This window comes from Struthio camelus, chromosome 1, assembly GCF_040807025.1.
Source record: "Struthio camelus isolate bStrCam1 chromosome 1, bStrCam1.hap1, whole genome shotgun sequence".
NCBI lineage: Eukaryota > Metazoa > Chordata > Aves > Struthioniformes > Struthionidae > Struthio > Struthio camelus.
The window spans coordinates 100,144,241-100,164,029 of NC_090942.1; the positions used below are offsets into that span (position 1 = coordinate 100,144,241).

The 19,789-nt window shown below is 39.2% G+C and overlaps 1 long non-coding RNA gene across 1 annotated transcript in view; it reads right to left on the reverse strand.

Annotated features, from left to right (window-relative positions):
- LOC104144227 (uncharacterized) overlaps positions 1–19,789 on the reverse strand; it is a 104,469-nt gene that overhangs the window by 67,144 nt on the left and 17,536 nt on the right. The window lies entirely within an intron of this gene.

The window sequence follows — 19,789 nt, forward strand, 5'->3', positions numbered from 1 at the left end:
GTTATTTCTTATAAGAACTCACTAAAGCAACTGGAAGCTGAATTTCATACCACTAGTCAGCAGTATACCTCCTGCAACGAGAAGATCTGCTTTAAAGCAGGGCCAAATATGACCTATAATTACTAAGGCCAGAAGAGGACTTGACTCCCTTTTGTGACCAGTATCACTGACTATTCACACGAATTACTGCTTCTCAGTAAGGGAGGTGAAAGACTTACAATCCCTTCTCATTCCCAAAGCAAACAGGAAGCTTTTCATATCCAGCAAAAAGTTTCAACCATATTTTCATTATGAGTAATTCTACATGTTTTTCCTCAAAATGCAGACTATGAATAATTCTTAAACACTGGAACATTTTTCAGATGAACCCATTTTATTGTAGTAAGGCCAGACTTTGAAACTCTAAGTAGCATTTTATTGCACATGTATTTCCACTGACCCTAGGGGACTACTCTTAGCATATGTTATCATTTGGCACAGGTAAATCAATATCCCATAAATTGGCCATAAATTGCAGTAATAGCTCTGATTTGCAGTGATAGTTCAGAAGTGAACTGCATAGGGAAGTTCATCCAGTTTCAGAAACTGAAGCAAGATATAAAAGTATCAAAAAACTAAGGCTCCTTCTTGTTACCTTTAAAAAAGGTCCGGAATTTGGAAAACTTTCAATAATTTCCCATTACTTCTCTAGATGGCTCATAATCAGATCCAAGAATAAAGAGAAAAAAATCAAGCCAGTACTTAACTTGAAGTAGTTTTTAACTACACATTGTTCTCCTGAACGCATTCAACAGATCTCTTCTTGTTAAAATTATAGCAAATTGGAACAGTAGTTCCCTTTTGAATCAGCATTCATTTCTCTCCCCTTCCCCCCTGAAGACTGTTACATTTTGAAGCCACAAATGATTATTTATTTATTCCCCTATAAAATGCATACATAGTCCCAAAAGCCAGAATATAACATTCTTCAGTACACACAAATGCAGTACTCGTTATTACAAATTATTAGATCACTTAATCTTCTTTGCCACTTCCTTCTTTGAAAAAAATATTCACAGTCCCCCAATACCAGCTTAACATGTAAAACAATAAAAATAATAGTAATAATAATGATATATTTGCTTGGTCTTTTATGGCACAGAAAACAAACGCCTGCTGATTGTTTTGCAGGGATAATACACATTGCAACCTGATACATGGTTGAGTCAGTTCCTTACTCTGAGGATGCTCAGGCTGCTTTGAGTGTTTCCCTTCAAGATGAAATAAGACTCTCTCAGACCTTTCAGTCAAAAGGTCTCTACATCGAGAGCATGGCCATTTCACTGGGCTTGCTCCCCTTGTGCCCAAAAGCACACACTGCCTGGACAATGCAGCAGCAACCTCCAGGCTGATGTACAATCCCGCCCAGGATGGTCTCCTTGCCCTTGCTTTGTACCTTGCTTTATCCTATTTCTCATACCCAGCCGTTTCTCCAAGACCTGTTTGTTCACCTGACTCTTCTCATTAGTCCCGTCTTCTATGTCAAGGGCTCTTTTTCTTCCTTTACAGTCGATGAGAGTAAGTGTCTGATTACAAAGGGACTCCTAGCAAGAACAGACAAAAGCAAAGGCATGTTCTGCATTCCCAGTCATTCAAATCATGATACGAGTAACATAAAATACAAATTCTTCTTATTCTCCTGGAAAGAGATTACTGAGAGAGGTGATGTAAAAGGAATATGGGCTGTTCACATCATCAGAAGTCCTTACAATGGTAATGAAATCAAATTAATCTCCTAAGGCCTCCTAGAGTAAAATCATTTTATTTATTTAGAGTAGCAGTCAACTGGAGTTGAATCAGGTGAGCTCTGAAGACTTCAGATTTCAGCTCTGTACACTGACTGAAAGTAACAAATTCCTGATAGACATAGATGGTATGTGCTAGGCTGTTTTCCCAATCTGGACGTCTGCAACTTCCTTGCATGCAAGGAAAGAATGTTCAAATTGAGAAGAAATTGCGCATTTTCATATCTCAAGAAACTCTACCGCAAATGATATGGTGAAGCTGGAACGTGACACACTTAAAACCCAATTGATTCTTGAGTGTCTTTGGAAAAAAATGACAGGCGGAAATAGAAAATTCTGATCTTTCCTCTACTTATAAAAGAGCTGTAGAGCCCTGTGGTCTTGTCAGTGTTAACACTGAATATAACTAGATCAGATATTCATAGAGTTTGTTATTACTTAATTAGGTCGTAGCAACAGGGGTACACCCATAGACAACATCCATGGGCCAGCAGTAATCATTGTCTTATTTCTCATTGGACCTGGGGGAACCAAGGTAAAGACTGATACCTAATTGGGTGACACAAGTCTAAAGTTTTTTACAGTATGGGAAATGCAGACAGCTCTTCTGTGTCTTTGGATTTAAATTCTGGGATGAGACCCTGTGAAGAGCAATGTTAATGTTTGTGACATTTTTCAGAATATATTTAGAACAGACCTTTAATTAGTCAGCCACTGTGTCTTTATTTTACTATCAGACAGAGTAAACTTAAGCATTTTAGCACAGTCTATTTTCTGTCACTTGTGCTGCAGAATTACATATGAAAAATAGGTAAATCAATTTTGGAAGCTAGAAGCTGAAACACTGGGTTAGTCTAATCAAACCAGGAACAAGGTAGATGGCTTGATCCTCCTCAGGAAGCAGTTGTGATATAGCTTCTCTTTCTACTGCCTTTTTTGAGTAAAGGCAAAAACAACTTGTCAGATAGGCTGAAATTTCTTACTCATTCTTCCACTCCCACTCTTCCAATACCTGTTAGTGCATTGAACAATTATGCAGAGAATGTAACTCATGCTATGTAACATATGTTGGGAACATAAACTAAAAGAATCTTACTAGCTCTCTCTATTAGCTAAAATAAGCAGGAATAAAATAGCAAGTTGAGTTCTAGGTGTGGGGCATTACACACCCCGCTGAGATGAACAGAGAAAATTCACGCTTCTTTTGAATGCTGTCAGAGTGTAGGCTGGGGAGGATAATACAGCACTAGGTTACAAAAAAATACAGGTACTGTGTAACCAGAAAAGCTGGAAACCTAAGGAAAAATACAAAAGCTTAAATTCTGAAGCTAAATTTTGCAACAGGAGTTGATTCTCATGTCACTGGGTAGCTGAAGAATCCCAGAAGTTAGGTAGTCTTGCATAGAGCAAGGTCTTTGAAAACTTCCCACATAAATTTGCACTAAACAGAGAGACTTTGGCCATTGGTCTGTATGAGGACCACTTATAGAGATGGTATCGCTCCTTGTCCCATTTGTCATCTCAGTCTGAGTCACACTCAGATCTACAGGTGCCACAAACTTCCCTTTGTGTTGAAAGACAACAGGAAGAAAGAATTAAAAGCTGAGCCTGGGAAGCTGTGGAATAAGACTTTCCTGGAGACTGCATAGGAGCTGGAAAGGGAACCTTGAAAACTGTAAGATTCGAAGAACAGATGTTTTGGTGCCTGTGTTCATACTAGGAAATTGAAACAACTAAGTCACACAGCACAATGCATAGGCTCACTGTCTTAAACTCTAAAATCCAACACAAACAGTAAAAGTTCTTTGCAAGAGTTAAGCCTGTATGTACTAATTTCTAGTTAGTAACAGTAAAAATCAAGTGCCACCCCTCATATATGTGCAATTGCTCCAGCATCTCCTCTCCCAGGAGTAAGCAAAAGGAAGTAATTTGGCACACTGGGCAGGACTGGCACCCCTGCCAAACCCGCTGAACCACAAAATGACTTCCCCCAGGGATTCTCAGGTATTTTTAAATCATCTAAATTAAATTGACAACACCAGAAGCAGAATTCAGGAACTTGCCTGCAAAAAGCCATATAGTGTCTAGTCTTGCAGTCATCTACCAGGATCTCAGAAATGGCTTTTTCAGAAAATGAGTAAGAGTTAGATGAGGATGAATTTGAGAAAGCATGAATTTTTCCTGGCTAGGAAATCTAAAACTTAATTAGACGGTAGCCTACCACTGGTTTATTGTTGCAAGCAAACAAGGTTCTGGAGTCTGTATTCCCTGTTGCATAGAAAAATGTATTGACAGGTCTGCAGAGAAGAGACAAGCAAGGATACCTCTTTTGTTACAGCAAGGATACCTCTTTTGTTACAGCAGCAAGTTCCTGCATACTCATTAGGTCCTTCATGAAAGGGCTTGACTAAAATTCTACTCGATAAATGTATTCTTAGAAGTGTCCTTAGGGGTTTATCTCATCATCATTAGCAGTTCAACCATTTTTAATATCAATTTAGGGGACAGGTGAGGAGGGAGGGAATCTGTTGCTGGCAATTACTGTTGACAATAGATTTTTTTTTTCTTTTTGGTGTGGAACCAGCTTAACATGGACCAAAGTATATCTGAAGCAGTTAGGAAGAAATGAGATGTCTCCATACAGACACCTGTACTTGCCACTTAGAAAAAAATTAGTCTTCACTAGTTAGTACTGGAGGCTTATCTAAGAACAAGTGCAATGTGGCAGCAGCAAGTGTCAGGTCCTTGATCTGGCAACTCAAAGGGAGAAAAAAATGCTGCATCTTTTTTTCCTGGGCGCAGGAATGAATGAGTTTTATTGTGGTTATAGGGAATGGAGATATTTTAGTCTTATCCTATTTATGCAGCCAGATCCTCCTCTGTTGAACCTGCTCTATACTTGGTAGGAGATTTCCTGACTGTATAAAGTCAGTATTGATGACCTGACACCACGTACCACTTGGTACAGCCACGTACACCCAAATTCTCTTCTCCTGTTTCAAAGTATGGGGAAAGCTCTGGCAGCCTGGGACAATGAGGACCCCCTCTGGGACCCAGTCATTACTGTCGTGGATAAAGCAGCCCAGGGACTAGACACATCTGTTCCAGGAGCCAAAACAGAAAAAGGATGGGAAGGTGACAGAAATCCACTTCTGTCCATCCCACAAAAGGGTAGGCATATTCCCCATGTACTCTTGAAAAAGGAAATGCATATGGCATGTATCCACTTATTTTAGACCGCAAAATCTAGTGACGCTTTTGTCATGTCTATGAAAGACTTTGATATATCTTAATGGAGACGGTGACCACACAAAGACATCAGCAGTGATTTTGCTCTGGAGTAGTTTTTACATTGTGGAGCGCTGTGCAGAGGGTTCAGATCCAAGTATAACCAAGCTGTCTCCAGAACCAAAATACCTATAGCCACCAAGAGCTCGACTCTGAGCTGATAAGTCTTTCAAGGGGTTAAACTTGCTATCTTATGCACAGCATGGCACCTTGCTTTCGGAAGTACAGTTACAGTACCTTCACCTGACTCTTTGCCAACCTTACAGAAGAACCAGCTTCACTGATACTGTGTCCTACTGGTATGGTCTTGCTCTTTCACTTCTTTTAAGTGAAAATGTTGCTTCACTGACATCAGTGGAATCGTTCTTAATTCACTTGTGTGACAACAGAACTAAATCAGCGTCACGTTCCTACTCCCTGGAAATAACCAGAATTTCTCTTTCTTTATAGAGAGAGGTAATCATTTTATTTTCCTTTTATTTTCCAATTATAGATGTCTACAATTCACATCAGATTCATTAAGTTTTATGTGCATATAAAGGATGTCTATTTTACTTATTAATGTATTTAGTTTGTACCACCCTGTTTATAAATATTGATCTGTTCGGATCATTAATTTCAGTACAGTTTTAAAAATAGAATGATTAAATTCCATAAAACCTAAATTTAAGAATAGTAGTTTTAGGCTTTTAATACAGCAACTATCAATTAAAGGGCAAGCCAGCTGGATGGCAGAAGAAGCAGCAAGTCATGAGGCTGTTTCCCACAGCTTCTGAAGTAGAGATTAAAAATGCATCCTTCAATTGTTAATAAGAACAACTCCTATGCCTACTAGTTTACTAGTTAAAGATTGGCTTAACAGAGTCGCCCTAAATGGACCACACATTTGGCATTTGGTATTACAATAGGGCTGGATCTTAAAGAACTCTGTATTCTGTACCATTTAAGCCTTGTAGGCACTACACTGACCACGGTCAACCAAACACTTAAAGATAATAAGGGGACTGAAAGGGTAATGGCTACCTTTTCACCATAACCTCACGAAGAAGGTGGAAACTCAGCTGACAAGAAAAGCACACACAATGAAAGGTGGAAGTAATAAAGACATTTTCCTTCTCCAGAGCAAAAGAATAATCCACCCTTCTCCAGTGAGGAGAATGGGGGCAGAGGAAAAAGCCTTTTTGTACTACCCTGGTGTGAACAGAGTAAGATGTGCTCCCTGAGGAACAAGGCTCTCCACCCAGGAAGAGGCAGCTTAAAGACTTCTGTGCTTCCTTCCGCCTTCCACCCTCCACTGTGCAGGTCCATGCAGGGCACATTCCAGGAGATGTGACCTGGCACATAACAAATTAGGCGGGTATCGAAAACTTAAGTTTAAAGAAAGATGCCATCATATGAATATCTATCTGGATAAGTTAATATGTTTCCTGGCCTGACCAAAATTTATTGGCATTGAGACAACTGTAATGTCTGGAAAGTGCATACGCAGCTGGGCATTTCACACATTATTCCCCTTACTCTCCTTGCTGAGTTTCCCACCTATTATTGGAGGAATACTACTGATACACTGTAATTAATGTTTTCATTCCCTGTATTCTCATCAAGGCTTTGGTTGACCATGATCTGAGTGCAGTGCCTACAACAGATGATACAGAATGCAGAATTACAGCAGAGCTAGAGGTGAAAATAAAAAGGAAGTATGAGTTTGCTCAAGTTCTGTCTGCAGCAGAATTGGTATTGATGTTAATAGTAGATGGCAAAGAAGACTCAGGGAGAAAGCTTTGTTCATTCTGTGCAGGGTAGACGGCCCAGAACTGTAGAATTGAGCACCTTCCGGCTCATATGCGAATAAGAATAGAGAAATAAAGCGGTATAAAAAGCAAATTGCACTGGTTCTTCCTTGTCTGATAGATAAAGGGTGCTGGGGAGCATCCTCCCGGTTATGACTCCCACATCAGACTCGTGTCAAATCTGCTTCTGAACACTTCCTTTTACTCAGACTGGAATGAGAAAAGTCAGTCCTGTCCTCGGTGGTCTGGTATTCACCAGTTAGCAAGTGGAGACTCACAAGCTTTCCTATTTGCTGAGCTACTGCCCCCTTAAAACAATCCAATGTGAATAAATGCTATTTAAATCGATAGTATGCATTCACAGACAAAATTGGTTTAAAATTTATTACATGTTGTGGCTCACCGTGACAAGATAGAGCACATCATACATTTAAAAAAGCAAGCAGGTTTTCTTAAGATAATCAAACATTCAATAAAAGAGGTTTATTGTTGCTTACTTTGTTTGTGGGGGGAATGGAATCTTTTTATCTTTCTTTGGCAAACTCCTCATTGTTGAATAAGCATGGAAAGGCTATAGGAATTTGCTTTACTGACTTTAGTAATAATTTGAATAGTGTCTGAATTTATTTTGATCTTGATTTAAATGTGTACTTCAGTGTACTCATTTCTTCAATTCTTGAATTGCCCACTTGCCTAAGAAAATATAACCCAGCATATGCTAAATAAAGAATATAATAATTTTGAGGGATTTTTAAAAGCAAAGATGCATTAAAATTTTCTTCCATTGTACTAGTTGCATGCTTCAAATGTAGACAACATTTGCTTTACAATTATTAATTATTATGGCTACAAGATATAACTAAAAAACAGCTTGTGCTCTTCCTACAGCTCCTTTCAAATATTCACCACATAACATGTTATTGAAATGGCTAAATTAAGAAATACTGAAGGTTAGTACTTATATGATCCTTACTCCCCCAAACCTTAAAGTAGTTTGCAAAAGAAGGACATTATTAGCTTACATTTTTGTGAAGAGGAGAAGTGAAGGACAGAGAGATTTAGGCAAAAGCGTTTGCCCACTGAGGTGGCTCCAATTGCAGGTTTTGTACTTGTGAGACTTCAAGCTTTTTCAAAGGCCTTTCACACCACAGTGAAAGGACTTTCAAAAAGCTTTCAACCAGCACCCTCACAAAGGGCTTTCAAATAAACATATTCAAAAATGTCCCAGAAAATGGAGGGAAGCATGAGAGGACAAATTTGTTAGTGATAGTAAATTATTCAGGGCAATAAAAACAAGAAGATGCTGTATAGACAAGCAGAAATGGAAAGTAGGAATTGGGATGATAGGAATTATCAGGCAAGAAACAGAGAACAAATCTGAAAACATCATTATGACATTTTATGAACCCTATGATGTGCCCACTGCTGAACAGTGGCTGCAGTTTTGGTTTTCTGGTCAAAAGCGGTGTAGAAGGATGACAAAACATACAGAGAAGGGTAATAAAAAACAAAAAGTACTCTCCATATGAGAAACAACTAGATTAAGACTCTTTTGCCCAGAAACAAAGACAACTGAGGATAGATATAACACAGAAGAACAGAATCCTCAATGTCATTGAGGAGATTAATAGGAAATGATTACTTAGATATTTTGTCATGCAAAAAGTACGGTCAACAAATGAAATTGTCAGGTGACAGGCTGAAAACAAACAAAGGAGATGCTTTTTCAAGTAGCACGTAGTTAAACTGAGGAATTCCTTGCTCGAGGATATTCTAAATAGTGCAAATTCTTGTGGGTTCAAAAAGCAACAGAACCAATTCACGGAAGCAAATCCACCAAGGGTGTTAAACACAAAAAGAAAATTTTTAGCTAAGGAAGTCGCTACGCTATGGGTGGCTGGGAGCTGGAAGAATATGTCAGGGAAGTACCATTATATGCTTGCCCTGCTCTTATAAGTATTCCCTAGGCATCCATTACTTGACTACTGCTGATACAGGCTGGATGGATTTTTGAGGATATCCATCCTCAAAAAATGCTGCAGCAGTGTGAAGATGTGCCTCTTACAAATAAAAGTATTTATATTGTTGTAGGCAGTTGTGTGGTTTATTGTGGTCAGTGGATTTGCCCAAAGAAGCCCAATGGGTCCCTGACAGATTTTGATGCCATAGATAAGAAAGGATGAAATCTTGACCATGCTGAAATCAGTGAGCGTTTTGGCATCAACTGCAATGGAAGCAGGATGTCACCTTGCGCTGCCTGAGTCCCAAGGCTCAGTACTCTCCGCCACGTCAGGGTTCCTCCTGGTGACTGCCTGAATATTCAGTATGAAATGATAAAGAGAATTTCAAAGCTTAAAACTCCGTAGCATGCTCTTCAACACAAACGGGGGGGGGGGGGGGGGGGGGGGGAAGAGTTTAAGGGCTACAATAACTTTTTACTTAGACAGCATACAAAAACGCACTGGCACAGCCACAGTGGAATTGGTCTCTACTACAGTCATTCTTATCAATGTGTTGGCTCTGTTTTAACATTCAGATGGCTGAGGTTGGAAAGCAAACCTGGTTTTGCATCTTAAACAGGGAAATGGAAAATGCTTTATGGGCTTTCACGCTTTATTTGAACATTATCATAGAGTGAGATTTTTTTCTTATTGCAAAGGCTTTAAACCATAAACCTTTAAGACTGCTGACAGTTATCGCAAATTTTTCACGGAATGATCTGGTTTGTATTTTCATCAGAATTGAAAGAATTAGAATTTAGATAAAAATTCTACCTACCTTTTAAAATGAAGAACTACCCCTAATTGAACTAAGCTTCCCTGAAAAGTTTGCATTTATATGCATTCTGTAAGCACATTTTCTTTGGCCTTTTAAAAAACATTTGATTCTAAAGATTGTTTGATTTTTAAAAATGAACATGTTAGTGAATTTCAAAAAAAATTAATATAATACTACTTAGGAGCTGAAATGTGCAATTATAAACTACTGAGTAGTAGTTTATAATAAGTAATCAGCACTGTGCATCAATATGCATTTTCTGTATTAATATTTACTTGATCCATATAAACACAATAAAAGAATGAAAACAGAATCTCAGCTTGTTAGGAAAACCTCTCCATAAAGTAGTGTTTTCTGCACATACTTCAGCTGGCCCCATTTATTAACAAGAGACATTTTAGTATTTCTTTAGGAATAGTAATTTGCTTAATTGTATCTGAACAAGATGTCTGAAAAGTACTGAGATATAAGAGAGATTTTTATCCATGACAATTCATGAGGTAAACTAATCTCTCCTTGATAGATGAATCAGATTTTTAGAGTTCAAGTCTAATTCCAACAGATGAAGCTAGTCCACTGAGGGCTTTCATAATAAGAAAGGGGGAGGCAGAAGAACTATATAGCTAAATCACTGTAACTAGACAGTCGGAAAGGCAGAGACAGTTTGCACTTGTAACACCTTAGATTTCATGAAACCATGTAATGGAATAAAAACCTTAACAAAGAATTAAAACAAAGATGGAGGACTTTAATTGAAAACTTGATCAATTAGCAGAGAGGCCATAAGAAGGAGGCAGCAGAGCATGAAAACTGATTAAACAGAACCATACGTCTTGCTTCATTTCCAGTGATGTTGTGAAACTGATGACCTTGAAAAGAGAAGACATTAGAAGAGTGTAAAACAGCAGTTATCTCAATGCTGGCTAAAACAGAGAACTGACAATAAATACTGTACAGTAAGGAAGCCTTAAATTAAAATCACATACATATTCAGAATTGAAAGATGAGTAGTCATAAATTTCAGTAATTGACATGCAATCCAGATTTATTACAATGGATATAGGCAGAGGGAATGCGAGAAAGTGTCCTAACTTCACAAATTTGACAAACGGAGCAGATCACACTATAGCTTGCTGACTAGTCAAATTATTTTTGACAGTTGGCCATGCCTCTGCTGCATTTGGTGATCCTTTAGTAGCAGGTAAAGTAGATTAAATTCTAAAGACGCGTTCAGTGTCTACAGCAGCACAGTGCTGGAGTCACGTTGTGATTTTTCTTGGTTTTGCCTCAAAATTAAATCACAAAAGGACATTCCTTCTCCCATGCAACACTGCCGTAAGCCTAGGAAAATCTCCCTCTTTTTGACTGGTAAGGTAACAAGTGAACTTGACACACTGTTGAAAATAATAGCTTTATTATTGTTGCAAACAATTGTGGCCCCATGGTCATAGTTGAAGATTACAACAGTCCTTGCTCACCCAGCAGTCCGTATTCTCCCAGGACTAGAATATTTCCAAACATATTTCCACTATCCAGAATATATAACATGGGGCTTATATCTTGAGCTGCATTTCAGCTTTACAGAAAATGCATGGAGCAGATCCCAGGGAGCTCAGCAGACATGCTAACTCTGCACAGTCACCAGCCTATCTCCACTAGCATGCAGTCTCCTACAGAGACACACTTAAGAAACCTGAGTGTGAAGCTGCTTCCTCCTGGCCACAGGCATGAGCATTATTGTCCTCAGCCTTCACTCAAAGCCAAGAGAGGAGAAATCAACTGCACCTCCCCCATAGTTCTGTACAACAATTGTATTATTTTTTTCTTTACCAAGGATTTGCTTCATTCTTGGACCACTGGGTGGATACTTTCTGCAGATTCCTGCATACTTTTACCAGTTTAGAACACCACCTGGATTTGTAGAACTGGTGATGGCTGCTACAGACTTTAAAGGTTTTATTACAGGAAAAAATAATGTTCTCAGTGTTTGTGGCTTCAACGAAAACCTGTGAGTCAATGCAATAGACTCTTCCCAAGAAGAAGAAGACAGAATTCAAGAAGGATACTAGGCTGAGGGATCAAAAAAGTAGGAAGAGCAATTCTAGGATTTGTTCCCCAAAAGTTCTTCCACCGTAAAACCTGTGCTGTTGTGATCCTGTGAAGAATATAGAAGAGGAACAGCTGCATTGTATTTTGCACCTCTCTGGTAACATGCATTTGTCAACCAGCATTCAGTCTCACTGGAAGCTTGCTGGAGCAAGCTGGAGCAAACTGGAGTTTACTGGAGCTCCCATGGACAACAAGGGAAACACATAAGTATTAAAGACTTGGTGCAAATCTACATGGAGCCAGAACAAAGACTTCTAGTATTAAGTCTGCTGCCTTTTAATGTCAGGGAGGTTTTAGCCAGCTTAGCAATGTGAACTCATTTGCAAGTTGTCCCACTGACTCTGGTGGCTTAAGTACTTTTCAGCTATAAAGCTTCACTGGAGGAAAGGGTTTCTCTTAGAGTTGGAGCTGTTGTTATACAACTTGCATAGCATAGTTTGTGATGTGTGCTATGACCCTAGAAACATTCTTTATGATATCTGAAACCCTGTAAGTATCAATAACAATTTAGAACTGGTGGCTATGTTGAGCTGTCAGTTCAAACTGTTATTGAGTGTTATGGAGTAGAGGGAGATCTATTGGCAGAGAGATACACAATAAGCATGTGGGGTCAAGGATAAGAAACAGGTGAAACTGGGTAGATGAGGCATTTCAGTTCTTAGTTTTCTGCATCAATTTGTTTCAGATATTTCCACCCTAAGTTGACTATTACTGATGTTCAGTGTTTCTCACCAAACCTCAGGAAGGCTTATCAAAAATTTAATCAGAAAATTTGCTCATTTTACTGTTTAGTATAATTCCACACTAGCTGTTGACCTTTTACTGTGGCTTCACTTAACTGGTAATTTACTAATCTTATTTACTATTTCAAAATTATCAACACTATTTTTAAGATGTTACTCAAAACAATTACAGTATCATTCATATGAATTCTTCCTTTCAAGTGGGTACAGCAAAGCTTTTGATTTTTCCCCACTTCCTTTTATCTACTATAAGGCTTTAATTGTGGTAATTCTTATGAAAAATTCAAGAACTACAGCTATGTTTTCAACAGCAGCTTCTAATTTATGATTCATCAGTTTTGAAACACCAGACTTAAGATACCTTGCAGCTAATTTTTGGAGGTGCTGAATGCCCACAGCTGCTGGTGGCAGCTGTTTCATATTAATCTGTCTTGAGACTGGCAGAGGGATGGCATGTTAAGCATTACTGTACATGTATCCCCAAGATAATATTGCCAGTGGTCCTATCTCAACCCTGACCTGAAAGAATTGGGTCGAAAGACTAGGCTACGCAAGTCAGGAAGTTAGTAAGGATTTGAACACAAGCCATTCCACAGTAACTCTCTGTGTGAAGCTTAGTAATGCTGCAAATAGGAATGAAGTACCTTAGCCCATATTCAAACACATTAAGCTTTCCAAATAACTTGGAGAGCCAAACAGCTCAGAAAGTACATTTCTAAGCAAGCTACCTCTCTCTCACTGCTCTTAAACATGTCCACACGAGGCGTTAGTTTGGAGTACCTAGCATAAGCCTGGATTTACTAGTATGAAAATGCAGCTGCACTCTTCCTCTTTATTCATTACTTTCATTCTACTAATATCACTCAGTGCGGAACTTCAGTTCCCAAAACATAAGGGCAGGGAAGGCCACATAGCCCTTTCCTTCTGCTTCCCTAATGCAGATGGAGTTGTGTACACCCTTGCACTGTAATCTCATATTCTAGCTTTGCATAGTACTAATTTTCCTATGAAGAAAAGACCTAAAAATGGGAAAATAGCTTGGTTGCTACATCCCTGTAATCCTTGGTCATTCATTTAGACCTATATCTAAGTCAAGCGGAGTTTCTAATACTGGCACATAGCCCCCACGAATTTGACTGAAATCCATCTATTCTGTTGTAAGGAAAGAGTAATGCTTTGTGATCACTGCCAGGCAGAGTCAAATGTGCACTGTTCCTTAGAGTGAAGGAACCAAGAAGAGGCTTACTCTCATCAGCGCATATTTCCTCAGCTAATAATATACGATCAAAACATTTTCAACAGAACTGTTTCCCATTGGGAAATGCTAAACCAAAATAGAAATATGACAATGTCCACCTCAACATTGAGAGAAAAGTATGAAATTGAATTATGTTTCACCTTTTCCTTTGTTTCAGTAACACTGAAATCTTGCGTTTTGAGACTTTGGAAACATTAACTTTCACTTTGTTATGACTTTTAATGTATAAAGTTCCATATTCTTTACATATTATTCTTAAGACCTTACGTTTAACATAATCACAGAATCACAGAAAGGCCAAGGTTGGAAGGGACCTCTGGAGATCATCTAGTCTGACCCCCCTGCTCAAGCAGGTTCCCCTAGAGCATATTTCCCAGGATCATGTCCAGGCGGGTTTTGAATATCTCCAGGGAAGAAGACTCCACTACCTCTCTGGGCAACCTGTGGCAGTGCTCTGTCACCCTCCTAGTGAAGAAGTTTTTCCTCATGTTCAGATGGAACTTCCTGTGTTTCAATTTGTGCCCGTTGCCTCTTGTCCTGTCACTGGACACCACAGAGAAGAGACTGGCCCCATCCTCTCGACACCCTCCCTTCAGATACTTGTACGCATTGATGAGATCCCCTCTCAGTCTTCTCCTCTCCAGGCTAAACAGGCCCAGCTCTCTCAGCCTTTCTTCAGAGGAGAGATGCTCCAGTCCCCTCATCATCTTTGTCGCCCTCCGCTGGACTCTCTCCAGTAGCGCCATGTCTCTCCTGTATTGGGGAGCCCAGAACTGGACACAGTACTCCAGGTGAGGCCTCAGCAGGGCTGAGGAGAGGGGCAGGATCACCTCCCTCCACCTGCTGGCCACACTCTGCCTAATGCACCCCAGGAGACCCTTGGCCTTCTTGGCCACAAGGGCCCATTGCTGCCTCATGCTTAACTTGTTGTCCACGAGGACTCCCAGGTCCTTCTCGGCAGAGCTACTTTCCAGCAGGTCAGCCCCCAGGCTGGACTGGTGCAGGGGGTTCTTCCTCCCTAGGTGCAGGACCCTGCACTTGACTATGTTTCAGCGTAATTGAAATAAAATGGTTCAGAGTTGCAGGATAAAATAGATCAGAATTTCTAGCCTAATTGAGATTTTGTGATTGAAAAAGTAAGCACATTTCGAAACTCCAGAGTATCTTGTGGGGCAATACTTTCTCACTTGTTCTGCCTCGGGGTCCTCACTACTGTTAAATGTAAAGAAGAAATACAAGCCAGTACCTCCAGAGGATGACACCGAAGCTTTACTAAATCTTGATTCAGACACTATTTCTGTACTTTCACACATGAAGAAGAAGCTGTATTTGTTACCAAAGATCAACACATAACATAAACATGTCAGTTGCCACTATTTATCTTTTTCTTTCATTCTGTTACAATGATATAACACCCAAGTCCTGGATGATAATTGTAACTGTAGCTTGCAATTGTTTTTCATCCATAAAATGTCCTAACATTCTTCAGAAACCTTTCTAGCAATGTGGTTTGCAGGGATTATTTAATCTATCACTACAGTTTAGCCACCTCTGGCAGGAAATCTGGCAACTGTTTAACAGCCTCATCACACAGGAAACTAGAGTTGAATGGGTAATTTACAGGTAGAAATGTAATCACCCAGCAGAGATTAAGCAGAACTTCAAGATTAATATTAAGAACATAACCAGAACACAGCAATTTAACATACATATCTGAGCCAATGATCTGTATGGAGAATGACGTGGAGCTACATAGGCTCTAGGAAATATATTAAATTTCTCTGAAATGGGTCTTCATGCGCTCTGTTGGGAAAAGTGGACGAAGTGGCATGGTCTGCCTCTTCTCTACGATATAAAAGAGCTACTCTTCAAGAAGAAATTGTAAGTCTCTGTCTTGTTTCAGTCTCGTGGGGGCAGGCAGAGTCACTTCAGCATGGATTAGAGCCTCTAACATAAATTAGAGGCTTCTCCACAGGTTCTCGCTTTTAATGAACAACAATTTTAAGACACTAGCTTTTTAATACCATTCCATGTCACTAACGCTTCAGGCTTCACTCATCTGACCACCAGTGGTGGTTAGTTATATAATGCCACTATGAAGGAATCCTAAAAGGCCCCTTGAAATACTGATTCCTAACATTTTTGAGCAACTATGCCATTTATCAGAATCTGATCCCTGAAAATGGTCCTACATATATAAGAATGCAAGTGATCAATCCAGGAGTTGTATGGAACAACATATTCCTATTCCAGTAGGAATATGTATCCATATGGACAACTTTGGTACCTAACACCTTACTGTAACCTTCTATCTCCCATTCCCTTCCATTCTGCCCTTGCTGTAATAGATTTAAAGACATTTAGTACAAATAAAATGGAGGAAAGTCTGTGCATTGTGCCCCAGCCCCCAGCCAGCAGAACACAAAGACTCCTAACAAAGGACAGAGCAGATGTATAGTATTTATAACGACACTATATTTGCAACTGGGAGCCAATAGACTACTTGCACCTGTCACACATACAAAATGCAGATGGGACTTTTCCTTTCCTCTTGCTAATATGAGGTTCTGGTAATCCATAAATACATGGCCAAATCATCATTAGATATTCCAGTCGCACCTGCATTAGTTAGAATCTTGGCTCCAGACCACATCTGTTAATGAGACAGAGTTCAGCATTGCTCTCACTGCATGTATGAACATCCCGTGTGCGCTGAGGAGAACAAGGCTGCACTGTGCTTATCTGATTGCTCACTGACATAATCATGCACTATAAAAGCAATTAGATTTTTTCTATGTAGGTCAAAGTCATATCCACCTTTGTTTCTTCATTGTATGGTTTAATTATTCAAAGTACCACAAGCTTAAATGAACTCCTGAAAAATGAGATGTAATACCAGCCAGAACGCCATTACTATACGGAACGTTAATGTCATACAGGTATTTTCATTTTAACGTCTTATTTTGATCCACTCATCAATTTCCGTAACACATTTTGAACTAAAATTTTCCAGATTTAGTGACCCTTCACATACACATTTTTTTTCTCTTTCATTTTTTGACATTGTAAAAATGTTTCCACCAGCTAACATGCTGCCTAGAGTAGGACTAAACTTGCGGAGAAACTGGCCTAATACAATACCCAGAGCCAGCCATCTGGGTTAACTACAACCACTGCTTTGCTTCTTCTTGTCTCTAGTCAACATTGATGGATCCAAGAGTATTTCCTGGGTTACCGCGCTTTGTTCTCACTGCACACCAGGGTAAGAAAACATGAGCATGTGGCTCAGCAAAGAGGGAGTTCCCAGCCTGAACAACAAGGGGGGCCGTGCTCTGAGGTATGCCAGAGCTGGATTATGGGATGCAGCACCAGATACAATGCTCAGCTGGGTTTCCGCTGTAGATCCCAAAAGCTTTCTTTAGAGTTGGCTCTGTGAGCAAACGCATTGCTTTTCCTGCAGTAGTTCTAAAAATACCATGGAAATATCTGTCAAGTTTTTTAAAGGTGCTATATCTACAGATCCATTCTCACATCTACCCACTTACACAGAAGAGTCCTAAACCCTTAACATATGTGCATTTTTTTAAAATAGAAAAGCATACATCTTCAATATAACTATGGAAACTCAAGCATACTAACAGAAAAAAGGCTGCACCCTGTTGTTCTTAGTACAGCACACTATTCAGCACATTTCTGTTTGAAGTTTGAATTTTCTTAGGGTGAGATTAAATGAGAATATCGGGGCACATTTTTAATGCAAGAAATACACTTTGAAAGATCCATTACCTTTAATGGAAGCTGAACAATTCAGGCTGCATGTTTAGTCCCTGATGTTGTTTTAGAAAATCCTTTTTGTCTATTTTCATCAAGTTTTCAGTAACAGGGTCCCTACACGTATATTAGCAATTCATAATGGGAACTTTCAAGTCAGTTTCCGTGAACCTTGATAATTATTGGATCCCTTTTCCATTTTTATCCTAAAAAGTTTGACATGTTTTTCTACTTACATCTTCTTAAAGATATAAGTAAGTACTACTATTATTTATTCAGAAGTATTATTATTGTTATTTATTAGTGTTATCAGGGCACTCTTCTATGTCACTAGCTATTGTTGCAATGGGACATGTAGATTAGCACCATGTCTACTGTGCCACATGATAAGACATCTAATTTAATACATGCTACCTCTTTTATGTTTGTATGCAACCACTGGGATACAGATATCTTTCCCTGAAACGATTGATTTTCTGTTAATGAAAGTTTATTGGAAGCCCTAAGACTACAGAGGTTGTTTAGTTGATGGCTCTGAATCCTGAAGATGGTTTTAAAAATACTTTTTTCATTTATTTCAATTTGTAAAAGAGGCACTGAGAATAAGATCTCCTTTTAAAATGACATGGTAAAAATGAGATACAAACTTAAGAGTGGTTGACTATGAGAAGCAATTCCATTCGAGACTTCATATATGATTGACATAGACTATGCTTTGATAAGATTTAAAAAAGTCCCCAGAGATAATCACTCATAATGAATCATTTATTATGTATATCTCTTAATTCTAGAGGGGTTAAGGATGAGTGAGCATGAAAGCCAGGGACAGAGCTTTTTGCATCCCATAAACACTCCTCGCAGATATTTATATGTGTCCTCAAGCACCTCTGCATGAAATACAGGAATCAAGGACAGATCCTGCTTCTCTTTAAAGATGTTTGCTGCACAAAAACAGTCAGTTCACTTAGGTCTGAATCCTGCCACAACCTCAGAATGCAAGGTAAGCAAGTAGGGGGGAAGCACCTACTAGTGCACCTACATAGTGGCAGGGCAGAGATCCAAGGCAAAGAAACCCTTTCTTTGTGTCACATAATAAAAGGAATGGTGTAGGAGACGTAGAGCAGCCAGGCCATAGCTCATTCACTTATTTACCACAGGAGAAAAAGGCAAGCACATTGTACAGGAGGCTGGGAATCTATGAGAGAAGATACATATCTTTTGACTGATTGTACCACCTCTTCTCCTTACATGCACATTTGGATAGTAATTCTTCTCTGTAGGGTTTGGTTTGAAGCTCAAAGCACCAAAGGCTTTACCAAAGGTAAAATCAGAAGGTTTACCTCTAAATACAGTATGACAGCATGACAGTATGACTCTATATATTAAGCAAATGATTTCTTTTTTCTTCTATACATTTTTAAAAGGATAGTCTCTTTGATTATTACTTTCAGGTCACAGACCAAAGTTCAAACTAATTTCATTAAACATAAAAGAAAAATGTTGTAGCTAACCTGTTTGCATACCTTTTTCTCAAGCAGGCAGATGAACAGTCAGCAGGTGCTTTTCCAGAACAACAGGCATTATATACAGCTCTTACAACCATACAACACTCGCCATCATAAACAGGGCATGTCTTACAAGTTGCCTCATGGCTCAGACAAAGAGCCATGGTAATGCTTTCCCAGGCTCTGTACTACCTCCATTTACAATTAGCGTTAGGTGGTAGCACATCTCAGTTCCTTGTATGGAGCTGATTTGGATTTAGGCAGAAATTCATGCTCTCATTTTACAGTGCTGGCTACTCAGGTCATTGAATAAGACCTGCTTGTTTTTTGGTATCAACGTACTTCAGCTGTAGAACTGCTCTTAAACTCTCTGACTATGAGCTTTGCCTTGGATTTTAAAATTCAGCTGTTATTATCTGGGATGTGTAGGTGAATCTTTAAATGGATTGTCCACTTTCATTAATGAGAAAAATGCTAGAATTTACTGAAGTAATTAGGTACTGTTGTTGTAGAGAACTGTAGGGAGTTTGGTAGGCTGGAATACAAGGAGATGTGGGATGCATGGCCCACTCCAAGCTGTAAGCTTGGCTTTCCATTACTTGGAGTAAACAAAATATGTTGGGATGACTGCAGGAAATTCCACTGAAAATGTGTGAAAATAGACACCATAAGCAAAAATAATTTCTTATTACTAGAACTATTGTGCCAGGATTTGATTGGAATAGGTCCCAAATTACTAAGAACATGCAGAGGATGTGCCTTC